Below are 13,447 nucleotides of genomic sequence, written 5' to 3' on the forward strand. Positions count from 1 at the left end.
TTACTTTCGAGTGACAATGGATTTCCTTACTTAGCCGTCGTGCTAACTACACTTCGATGTGTTTACAGATGTTGTCTAGTATGGGCTCCTGAAGCCCGATGAGTTCTGAATAGGATGGAAGTCGAGGTTGAGGACTACCCTATCCTAGAATAGACACCCTGGAAGAATTATTTCCATACGTACATATTTGTATGTTGACATGGTTATTTGAGGTTGTAAGTTTAGCCTTAGCGTTTGGGTATAGGAGAGATACCTAAGCGTGGCGGTAACACCCAGTTTTCTGCTGGTTAGACGCTTCCGCAATGTATTGTATTATTAGGGATTTTGTAATAAATCCAAGTGGTGAAAATTGGGGTGTTACACATGTAATCTGCAATTGATCTTTGTGGTTCTTGAGGGTTTCCATAATATTCCTCTTCACGAATGTTCTCTTGATTATTTATTCTGTTAGCTTGCGGTTCTTCAATGATTGGTTCTTCGTGGTTAATCGGTACTTGTGGATTGATTGGAACTGGGGGTGGATTTGGTACTGCTGTGCCTCTTCCTTGTGGGTTTCTTGTTGCGCCAGATGAAGCCATTAGTGATCCTTGGGTATTTTTCCTTCTAGTTGCTCTATTAATTTCAGGAATGTAGGGTAGTAAACCTTGATTTCCTTTTGCTCTCGTGTGCATTCACCTAGTAAAATTGTCAACGAAACGAAAATTTCCACAATTGACTAGGAGTAGTCAATTGGGTTAGTAGCAAAAACAAGTAATAATAAAACAAGATTAAGTGGAATGGATTAACATTTCTCAAATCTAGCATTCATGCAATCAAAATAAACAAAAACATATGACAACCTATTGCCCTCCCCGGCAGCGGCGCCATTTTGGCATGGATGCAGTATTGTGTAGGGGTTGATTCGTCAAAAGATATTTATGATAAAACGGAAAGTCTGTGACTCCCCGAGTGCCGGTCTCGAAGGAGGGACGTGGAGGTGTGTCAAACGTTCGGGAGTTTACTTGATTGGATCATGCATAAGATTCGAGTGTGGTGAAGGGTGGATTGCAAGTGAGAGTATAGTTTATTGGTTGGTTTGAGTGCAAGAGAGTAGTAAAGTAAAAGTGATTTTGGGAATATGTAAAAGGGGTAGGGATTGGATAGTGTTCATGAATATTGCATAGTGAGTGTCTAAGGTCATGGATTAGGATTGCTAGGATATTGTCTATTCAAGAGTGTGTTGTCTTAGTCCTTTTCCACCTTGTGTACTAAGGCTTCTTTGACTTAGGAGTGCCTTCAAGCATCCAAAGTTCTAAGAGGAATTTTATCAAACACTTGAGCTACACACTATCCTACTATTCTTAAGAAGTCCATAGGAACTTTGATTGTGTAAAGCTTCAAATCCTAACTCTAATCAAAGACATGAAAGAGTCAAGAGCTCAATCTCTCATCTAGATTGGCCAAATCCAAACAAGATCNGAGAGAATAGTGAGATGTCTTTGTATGATTAATTCATACTGCAGAGCGAAGTCTATTCGCCGAGAGAATAGTGAATGTCTTTGTATGATTGAGTCATACTGCAGAGCGAAGTCTATTCGCTGAGAGAATTAGTGAGATGTTTTTGTATGATTAATTCATACTGCAGAGCGAAGTCTATTTGCTAAGAGGAAAAAGGAGTTATGAAATTATTGAGTGTTTTTAATAATTATAAAATCTAGTTACTCCGTAACTAGATCGCAGAATAAAAGGTCGTAAGTCCTGATCAGTAAAGCATGTGTTGTGAAACTCCCCTTTGAATTAAAGGATGAATTCTTGGAAATGGTAGTGTTATGTGCTGATGTCACTTATATACTATATGGTAATGCTTCGTTGTTAATATGATTGCAGGTAGAATGCAACCGTTAGGTAAAGCTTACATTTTCTGAATATTATGTTGTTTTCGGAACCTTTGTTTACTTTCGAGTGACAATGGATTTCCTTACTTAGCCGTCGTGCTAACTACACTTCGATGTGTTTACAGATGTTGTCTAGTATGGGCTCCTGAAGCCCGATGAGTTCTGAATAGGATGGAAGTCGAGGTTGAGGACTACCCTATCCTAGAATAGACACCCTGGAAGAATTATTTCCATACGTACATATTTGTATGTTGACATGGTTATTTGAGGTTGTAAGTTTAGCCTTAGCGTTTGGGTATAGGAGAGATACCTAAGCGTGGCGGTAACACCCAGTTTTCTGCTGGTTAGACGCTTCCGCAATGTATTGTATTATTAGGGATTTTGTAATAAATCCAAGTGGTGAAAATTGGGGTGTTACACATGTAATCTGCAATTGATCTTTGTGGTTCTTGAGGGTTTCCATAATATTCCTCTTCACGAATGTTCTCTTGATTATTTATTCTGTTAGCTTGCGGTTCTTCAATGATTGGTTCTTCGTGGTTAATCGGTACTTGTGGATTGATTGGAACTGGGGGTGGATTTGGTACTGCTGTGCCTCTTCCTTGTGGGTTTCTTGTTGCGCCAGATGAAGCCATTAGTGATCCTTGGGTATTTTTCCTTCTAGTTGCTCTATTAATTTCAGGAATGTAGGGTAGTAAACCTTGATTTCCTTTTGCTCTCGTGTGCATTCACCTAGTAAAATTGTCAACGAAACGAAAATTTCCACAATTGACTAGGAGTAGTCAATTGGGTTAGTAGCAAAAACAAGTAATAATAAAACAAGATTAAGTGGAATGGATTAACATTTCTCAAATCTAGCATTCATGCAATCAAAATAAACAAAAACATATGACAACCTATTGCCCTCCCCGGCAGCGGCGCCATTTTGGCATGGATGCAGTATTGTGTAGGGGTTGATTCGTCAAAAGATATTTATGATAAAACGGAAAGTCTGTGACTCCCCGAGTGCCGGTCTCGAAGGAGGGACGTGGAGGTGTGTCAAACGTTCGGGAGTTTACTTGATTGGATCATGCATAAGATTCGAGTGTGGTGAAGGGTGGATTGCAAGTGAGAGTATAGTTTATTGGTTGGTTTGAGTGCAAGAGAGTAGTAAAGTAAAAGTGATTTTGGGAATATGTAAAAGGGGTAGGGATTGGATAGTGTTCATGAATATTGCATAGTGAGTGTCTAAGGTCATGGATTAGGATTGCTAGGATATTGTCTATTCAAGAGTGTGTTGTCTTAGTCCTTTTCCACCTTGTGTACTAAGGCTTCTTTGACTTAGGAGTGCCTTCAAGCATCCAAAGTTCTAAGAGGAATTTTATCAAACACTTGAGCTACACACTATCCTACTATTCTTAAGAAGTCCATAGGAACTTTGATTGTGTAAAGCTTCAAATCCTAACTCTAATCAAAGACATGAAAGAGTCAAGAGCTCAATCTCTCATCTAGATTGGCCAAATCCAAACAAGATCTCATCAAAACAACAATCAAAAGACAATAATAGATAATCCATCAACACAAACTCATAGATCCAAGATATAGAAATAAGATCATCACAAAAGCAATATTCAATCACACACTCCAAATCCCTAGACTAAATTAGCTACTCATGATATGAAATGCAAGCAAAAGCTAATTTAATCCAAGAACAAGATAGGTAAAATTATAGAAATGAAATAGAGATCACCTAGATAGAAGAAGATCTTCAATCCAAGCTTGTTGTCTTCTACAATGGAGATTGATCTAATCTAAAAACTAAGAAAAAATGGAGAAAGTTCTCCAAAGGAAAAACTAAGAAAAGGGAAAACTAAAATTCTGGAATCCTCCTCTGGAAATTCATCAAAGGGGTTTAAATAGTCTCCGAAATGACAACCCTAGCTGAAATTCGCGCATCACGCCTCCACGCCTCTCACACGCGTGTGAGCGTGCGTGGGGAGCTTCTGGAAAGTTTCCACGCTTGCTCACACGCGTGTGACCTCCCAGTTTGGTCCTCAGGGGCTCCGCTTTTGCCTGGTTTGCTCTTTAAGCTTATCTTTTGGTCCTATTTGCTCCCGGGGCTCCTGTTTTACTTCCTTTGAGCTATAAGTAGCTTCTGTGCATCAGTTAGTGATTTTCAAGCATTTACGCATATGATTTACCAAATAAGGATGTTATAGACGCGATAAAACACCCTAAAATGTGCCTGAAATAAGGGTATCTCGGAGTCTTATCAGCGAAGATCTGGTAGACGATGCTACATACGTGAAGATGCCAATCCCAGGAAACGTAGATTACTGCCGATGACTTCGAGCCGCGAATAGATTAATCTTCTTCAATGAGTCTGTAACACCCCAATTTACACATCTTGGATTTATTACAAAATCCCTAATAATATATCGCGGAAGCTTACATCTAACTAGTAGAAAACTGGGTGTTACCGCCACGCTTAGGTATCTCTCCTATACCCAAACGTTAAGGCTAAACTTACAACATCGACATCCACTTCCATCCTGTTCAGAGCTCATCGGGCTACTGGAGCCCACACTAGACAACATCTGTTAACAGAAAACACATTGAAGTGTAGTTAGCGCGACGGCTAAGTAAGGAAATCCATTGTCACTTAAAAGTAGACAAAGGTTTGAAAACACAAATAATTTGGAAGTTCGTAAAGTTTTTACCCATGATTTGAAAACCTACTTGCAACCAAATGATTCATAGATAGTATAGTAGCGTATATAAGTTAAATCATGTAAAGTTTTCTCAGTTAAATACAATGGCATAACTGCCGCTCAAATTATTTTCATGTCCTTTCAGACAAGTTTGTAAAACTTTCATTTCCAGGAATTTCATCATTTTCAAATAGAACCGCAGCTCTAGTGCTCATAATAATCTGAACCGCAGCCCAGAGTAACAATAATTTTCATAGTAAAAAAAAAATTCACTTAGTTTCCCCTGAGTAAGCACGAGGCTTTCCTTTTTGAACATTTCTCAATTCCCCTTTTCAAAACTTGGGCCGTGGCATTTCCCAGCCTTCCCGTAGGTCTCCTTATCCCAACCACGGGCCATGGCACTCCAGCCCTCCCGTAGGTCCAACCTTATTCCAACCCCGGGCCGTGGCATTTAAGCCTTCCCGAAGGTCCCCACCTTATTCCAGAAACTAAGGGTTTGAAAACATGATCCTTCCTTCAGTTTTTCTTTCTTAAATCATTTCTTTTGGACATATTTCACAATTGAGTCCAATACTTAAAATTGGCTACCTCATTAGCCCCTGAAGGATTTTCAAAATACTTTCAGTGCCCGCAGGCTTTTCAAACATCATTTTCTCATCACTCTCATGTAAAGTACACACTTACAAAAAGTAGTATTTTCCCCAAAAATAAGGTTTTGACAACCTGTTTACCAAAATAGCATACGTTCTGCAACGTAAGTTTTATAAACATTTTTATTTGCCGAAAGGCTTTTCAAGCATAGCTCAAGCACGAGCAAAGATTGGAAGAAAGCATAACTGGACACAAGCTGGTCACTCATCGGATACTTCATCATATACAATACTAGGATATTCTTGGATATACTTCATATTCAAGTCCCATACTTGAAATCTATCCACCTAGTTATACACTTATATATTCTACTAACACTACATATATCCATTCTTAATACTATTATTATAATAGTACGATCCCATAGTCAACCATTTATGAATCAATCGATTCATAGCACCAGTAATATCAACATCCTTAACCTTGTTCCTTATCATGAATTTCAGTCCATCTTACAATCCAATCCTCATCGGTAATCCATAATCATGGTTCCACCATTAACTAATAATAGATGGTTATCCTTGTCATTATCGTCATTAACAACTTTCACCATCATGATCAACACCATTAGATCGTAACTTGAGGTAAAGTCATTACCTAACCATAATCCAAAGTCGTTCAACAACTATTTCCTCAAAATTCACCATATACAATCTTTATCTCAATATTTCCATATAACAATTTCCTTAATAAACATCGTAATATCATCACCACTCAAAATTCCTTTAAACCATAATATCTTTACCAAAGAGATATTTTAAATCCTCAAGTAAACACCAACAATCCCCAAATCAAAAGAATCACTTCCAAGTTCTTAAAATAATAACCAAAGAGAGAATTCCAACCCCTCCAAATAAATTCTAAAGGAGTAATTCCAATCTTTCAACATAACCACCAAATAGAGAGTATTGCCCATAACAAAGATCTCACAATAATCACCAAAGATAATCCTTCAAATAATTAGTCCCACCTTGATAATATATTAATTGCCATTCCGTCTATTCATCCAGTCATTAAACCTTAATAACTATTATCAGTCCTTAATCACTATAATTAGAGCTTAATTACCTCCTGAACTCCACTGTTAATCCATCATTAATTACTAAGTCCTTAATTAAGCTCTAATTACTATCTATAATCATTACAATCATCAGTAATAACCATCCTAACTTTATCACCATTTCATAACCCATGTATCAACATGTTATAACATCATCATCATTCTCATAACCTCTTAGCTTCATTACAACCCCATCATCTAAACATCAATAATAATAATCAAAGCTTATACAATTTGATCTTACTCTCGCACCACGGGACGCCCGGTGGACGCGCGTCCAATGCCGCGTCCACAGCGCAGTATTTCACAATCTGCCAGTTCCATGCAGTACAAACAGCGCAGTCCGAAAGATTGAGCCGGTAAAAATAATTCCCGAACTCTTTTTCACTTGAAATTTTATGGTAGAACCCCAACTCATAGTACTTGATGTCCATAAAAAGTTTTAGTCATTTTGGTTCGTGAATAAACACAGAAAATTCCATTTTTGCCCTTGGCAGTGTGCTGTCCAGAATTTTTTTCTCTGTGGACCAGTTTTGGAAAAAAATTCGAAAACCATACTTATACTACTCCGATCATTATGAAATTTTATATGCAGGTTCTACACTTATAGAACTACATATCTGAAAAAAATAGAATCAAAATACCTTACCAATGTTTCCCAATAAATCTTGGAAATTACTGCCAGAGACTATCTTGATTTTTTTCAATATTTCCACAAGTATAAGCCTATATGGACATAAATATAATATGTACATGCATATACAAGCTATGAACATGTATACAAACATATTCATAAAACTCCTAATCTCATCATTCACTAGCAATTGTCCATTTTCAAGTGACTAAACCGACTTAAGGGATTCCTTACCTCCCAAGTAGCTTTTAAAACCGTAGAAAGTGTTGTGATCCTCCCCTCCAAATTTCCACCGAAGATCCTAAATAATTCTCACCATAACAACAATATTTCCAAGAATTCTTAGCTTACAATAAGTTCTGTGAAAGGATTCTAGTCTTTTAACCGAATAAAATCCAAAGTCTTACCTAGGATGGAAGAACTTGGTGAAGAACTTGGCTATGGAGTTCTTGAACAAAGAATGAAGATGAAGATGAGATCTATTTTCTCTCTCCTTTCCCTTAATATTTTCGGCCAAGATGAAGGAAATGCAAGACTTGGAGCTTAAGCTAATTAAAATCTTATCCATAATCATCTCTTAAAAATAATATTTTAATCATATGGTAAAAATTGTGACACTTGTCACTATTCCCATGGTAAGTTCTTAAAGGATAAGATTTGCTAGACAGTTAGGGATTAAATCAGATGAATGCTCGGTGGAAAATCACTTAATTCGGGAAAATCTTAATACCAAAATTATTCTAAAAATAATCCCGTCATTAACCACCGAAATCGAAAAATTCCCGACATATCGCGAAATTCAACGGTTCGCAGGTTCGTAATAAATTTCCACCCTTATAGTCCATCTAATCCCAACTTAACTAAGTAAGAACTTCATACTTAGTCATATTATGTATAACAGTCCATTTCCTAGGGAAATCTGAGCTGAAAATTCGTCCTTAAAAATTTTACGGTTCGTGACCGGCACGTATAATCGCAGCTTATTTCCTAGACTCATTGGAATAGGCGAGGGATTACAAAGTCGGCCAGATCTTCCGATGGTCTAGACGCATACGATGTCACCCATCGTTTCGCATCAATAGACAACTAACTCCTTATTCTTAGTCTAAAGCAGGCTCTTTAACGAATCTAAAACGAAGCAACTTATCAAAAAGCGATTAAGAACTTACCGGGAAGACGCGCACCCGCAAGGTACAATAGCTACAAAGGCAAGCTACAAACAACAAGGTTAACAAATCACAAATAACTTAAACAAACGAGGCGTGTCCTCACCGCGATTCCTAGAATTCACACATCCTAGGATTCTCAAATACCTTAATTTCTACTGATCAAGTCCTAGAGTCTCAAGAATTCAACCCTAGGATCTCTACTTACACCTCAACACAGGCTTTGATACCAACTGTGACACTCCAACTTTTCACAAGCTGAGATAGCTAAAAGTTTAAACATAAAAGCTACATATCTCAACAACTACTCACACTATAGCGGAAGCGATTTAAAACTTATAGGGTGTCATGCCACATCTAGGTAAAACACAGCCTAGATGCACATGCTATCCAAAAACTGAACAAACATAAATCCTCAAAACATCATAGTAACAAACTAGTCAAGGGACATAATCCAAAACAAAGGCACAATGGCCCGAAAGGAGTCTAAAACATCATCTAGTCTAAGCAAGCATAACATAGCTCCAGCGCGCTCACGGTTTAGACTACTCCATACTTGGAAAACATTTAGAAAACCATTAGCAAAAGAATACTAAGCAACCACCACTCACACTCTGAGAACATACATAATATAATAAGCTTGTAAATAGGTTTACACACCCGAATAGAATATACACACCAACGAACTATTCTTTAGTTAAAACGGAGACTCAACAACAACAAGCTGAATAAGCCATAAACCAATGACTCTCCAAGTAAAACCAATATCCAATATGAATGTACAAGGCAACAAGTCTATAACGGAACACCAACTGAATCATAACCTTAACAGATTACTCACAAGGAAACCACCAAACCGCAATATATCAAGGAATAACGGATAACAACTGAGATACAACTCAACTAAAGAACCATAAGGAACCAAACAAACATCATACCAAAGATAAGCACCAAACCTTACCCTCCAACCACAATACCATCCCTCATACCAACCACCCAACCAAAGTTAGTACACAGAGGCATAAAGCCCAACCACAGAGGCAAATGATGCCCATTACCATAGAGGCGAAAGCCCAATCACAGAGGCAAATGATACTCATAACCACAGAGGCGAAAGCCCAATCACAGAGGTAAATGATGCGCATAACCACAGAGGCGAAAGCCCAATCACAGAGGCAAATGATGCCCATAACCACAGAGGCGAAAGCCCAATCACAGAGGCAAATGATGCCCATAACCACAGAGGCGAAAGCCCAATCACAGAGGCAAATGATGCCCATAACCACAGAGGCGAAAGCCCAATCACAGAGGCAAATGATGCCCATAACCACAGAGGCAAAAGCCCACAATTAGCTACACAGAGGCAAATATTGCCCACAGTTAGCTCAGCCTCAACAATCCAAAAGATACTCAGAGATTCGCAACTCCACATCCAACCTCAGACTCAATCTCCAAGGATTATCCACCAACAGTGTTCATCTCAGATTATGAACACAACATATACTCAGGAAATATAACCAAGGATTCAACCAACCAATAGACCAAGAGATTGAATTAAAAGACATGGATAAATACTCAAGAACCAAGGTGAAATACTCAACAAAATATCCAAACAAGTTCCAGAAGTAGAGATGAATCAACAAGACAACAAATCGCAAAACAAGCTACTGGAAATAGAACCAGGATAGACCTTGCGGAGCACTCTCACGGAACACCATGTTCCGCCGACCTATTCCACCAACACTAATGGAACGCCCTCACGGTGCTACCCCTTCCGCTGAACTCTTCCTCTAGTTCTAACGGAACACACCAACGGAACACCATGTTCCGCTAAACCCTTCCACTAGTGTTCTTACGGAACATTCCAACAGGACACATTATACCATTGAACCGCACCGCAAGGACAACTCCAACGCACAGAATCCAGACTTAGAAGAGAATACGAAATACTCATTCCAGAATACAAAAGTATGATCAGATTGCCCAGATTACACATCTCATAAGCCAAATAAACATGGAATCCATCACAATAAGTGCTCATATTCATCAAGATGCAAAGGATCAAGAACACAAGTTCAATAACCCATCAAAAATAGATCACAAATCATCAAGAACAAAGGCTAAACCAAGAAATTTCCACAGGATTCCAAATCACCAAGTATTATACATAGATCAAGAGTTTAAAATAGGTTTTAGTGAGACATGATGGTTACCTCTTGTAGCACAACTTCAAACCAAGCAAACTCCCACCTCTTCACAAGCCACTCCCTCCCACTTGATCATCTTTTCCCAAAGAAAGATCCCAAAAGAACACCATAAGAACTTATAAAAAGATCATGAAAATGAGATGATACAAGGAATATTCCTAAAGAAAAACACTTACCCAAGCCTTAGAAATCCTAAAGGAACAATCTTTGTCTTGAATCTTGAAGAATAGAAGATAGTGTATATTGTAGGGTTCTTAGGAAATGATAGGGTAGGAAGAGTTATTTTGTAGGAGAATGAAAAAGAGTAGGAATGATTAATACAAGCTCGTTTATATGGATAGGAAAATCATTACATACATAGTGTATATATCATATTAGGGTAACTAGAATAAATAATGGGCTTTTATAAAGAATGGGTCTTGCATTATTCAATATAATACTAGTAAGTATAAAATTGGTCCTTTAAAAAATAAATTGGGCCATTACATGATAATATATTTACTTATAAGAAATATAAGGATCCAAATTAAAGAAATCCCTTATAGAAATTAAATCAAGAATTGGGCCTTAGAATAAATAATTAATTTCGGAGAAAAATATATATCAATTAGAAGAACGAAGCCCAATTAAATCAAATAAATTACACGGTAGAAATAATTACCGGTCTCAAGACTTGAACGAAAATACGGGGTGTTACAATTGGGCCTTAGAAACCATCTTGCAGGAGAAAAGAATGAGGCTTCTATGGTTGCATTTTCGGTAAGAGAGTTCCAAGCTATGTATATCAAGTAGGGAGGAGATGATGCACCTGATGAGGGAGTGAACGGTGGTACTGACGAGGACGATGACGAGGGAGATGATGAGACACAGGCACAGGAGCAAGGCAAGCCCAGTGCACGGCATGAGGGCCCGACCATGATGGATTGGGAGGCTACTCAGACTTTCCACAGGCAGCTCCATGAGGAACAGATGGCATACATGTATGCACAGAGCTCACGATATGAGGAACATTACACCTCATTGTATTCTCACCAGGACAGATAGGAGGAACACTTTCAGTCGCTTTACTCGACCCAAAACGAAAAGATTCTCCGCACAAGGAGAGCAGTCAAAGAGAATGCGCGTTTGATTCAGGAGCTTCAGGCTCAATTCGCGAGACAGTTCCATCCTCCGTTCTTTGGTGATCAACGATGAGCTATCCATTGTCCCGGCATTATATTTGACACATGAGAAGACGAGACCCTTGAAGCATTGTTACTAAGTTTTTGTCCCATCAAAACATTAGGTTCCATATGCGTGGGGTTCCACCATAATTTTTCTTTACTCTACTTTTACATTACTTTTATGCTTATTTTATTTGCTTTCGCGCTTATTTTCTTTATTTTTATGCATTTTCACATTTGGTAGTTTATTTGAATAACTCTTACTATTTGTAGTTATCTCTTAAGTAGTTAATTATATGCGTTTTATGCTTTTATTTATTTTTGATATGAGATATCTTATCAAGTCTATTGAATAGTTCTCTTAATTGTTATTGTATATCTTATTATTATCTTTTGAAAATAGAGCATTGATAACGGAGGCTGACCGATGTTGGAAGCCAAAGTGTGGAAAGAGGGATGCATACTTGGTTTAACCTCTTATCTCTTTTATATTTTATGCCCCGTTTTCAAATTTAAACTGTGGAAAAATGTTTATATAGCTTTGTATGTGTTTTTCTTGAGCTTACCATGTTATTTTATCATTAAAGTTCATTATGGTATACCCTATATCCTAGAGCAAATTCCAAAGTGTGGAAAGAGATATTTTTTTTGCAATGATTATTTAAACCCGTTTTCCTTTACCCTATGATCCAAGGTAACATCGAGGACGATGTTCATTTTAAAGTGTGGAAAGGACGCACTTTGTGCTTAATGTGTATTTGCTTAGAGTTGAAAGTTAGTCTCTTGGGCATGATAAACGGGTGTGTTTGCAAATTGAAGAGTGAGTTATTGTTTGTGATACTGGAGAGAATTTTGACTGGATGCCAAAATTTTTTATTCTTAAAATATCTTTAAGGAAGTTACTTTTTGCACCCATGAGAGTGTTTAGAGCCAAATAAATTTATATTCTTACATGCTTGCATGATGTTCACCTCTTATTTAGGTAGCACCTTAGTCAAGGATCTCTCGAAGTTGGAGTGTGCACTTTTTATTTTGAGAAAGATATTTTTTAGCAAGGCCCGGAATTGAACTAAATTTTGGTAGGGCATGGGTGATAAGCCTCCGAGATACCCTTAAATCGAGTGCATATTAGGGTGTTTTGTCACGCTTATAGTATCATTGCATGATGAATTGTGCTCATAAATGCTTCAAAATCACTAACCAACACACGAAAGCTACTTTTAGCCTAAAGGAGATGAAACAGGAGCCCCGGGAGCAAATAGGAGCAAAAGTTGAGCTTAAAGAGCGAACCAGGCAAGATCGGAGCTCCGAAGGACCCAACAAGATGGCCACACGCGTGTGAGCGTGTGTGGAAATAATCCAGTAGCCTCCCACGCACACTCACACGCGTGTGAGTAGGCGTGGAGACTGCATTGCGCGAATTTTGATTAGGGTTGCTTTTTCGGAGACTATTTAAACCCCTTTTCAGAGGAGGAGGGGAAGGTTCCCAGAAATTTAGTTTTCCTTTCCTTAGTTTTTCCTTTGGAGAACTTTCTCCATTTTTCTTAGTTTTTCATTTCTTAGTTTAGATAAATCTCCATTGTAGAAGACAACAAGTTTGGATTGAAGGATTACTTCACTCTAGGTGATCTCTATTTCATTTCTACTATTTTTTCTTATCTTGTTCTTGGATTGAATTAGCTTTTGTCTTGGATTTCATATCATGAGTGGCTAGTTTAATCTAGGGATTTGGATTGTGTGATTGTATGTTGCTAGTGTGATGCTCTTATATCTATATTTTGGATCTAAATGCTTAGATTGTTGGATTATCTATTCTTGTCTATTGATTGTTGTTTTGATGAGATCTTGTTTGGATTTGGCCAATCTAAATGAGAGATTGAGCTCTTGACTCTTTCATGTCTTTGATTAGAGTTAGGATTTGAAGCTTGACACAATCATAGTTCCTATGGACTTCTTAAGAATAGTAGGATTGTGTGTAGCTTAAGTGTTTGATAAAATTCCT

Source organism: Ipomoea triloba, chromosome 2 (assembly GCF_003576645.1).
Source record: "Ipomoea triloba cultivar NCNSP0323 chromosome 2, ASM357664v1".
NCBI classification, from domain to species: domain Eukaryota; kingdom Viridiplantae; phylum Streptophyta; class Magnoliopsida; order Solanales; family Convolvulaceae; genus Ipomoea; species Ipomoea triloba.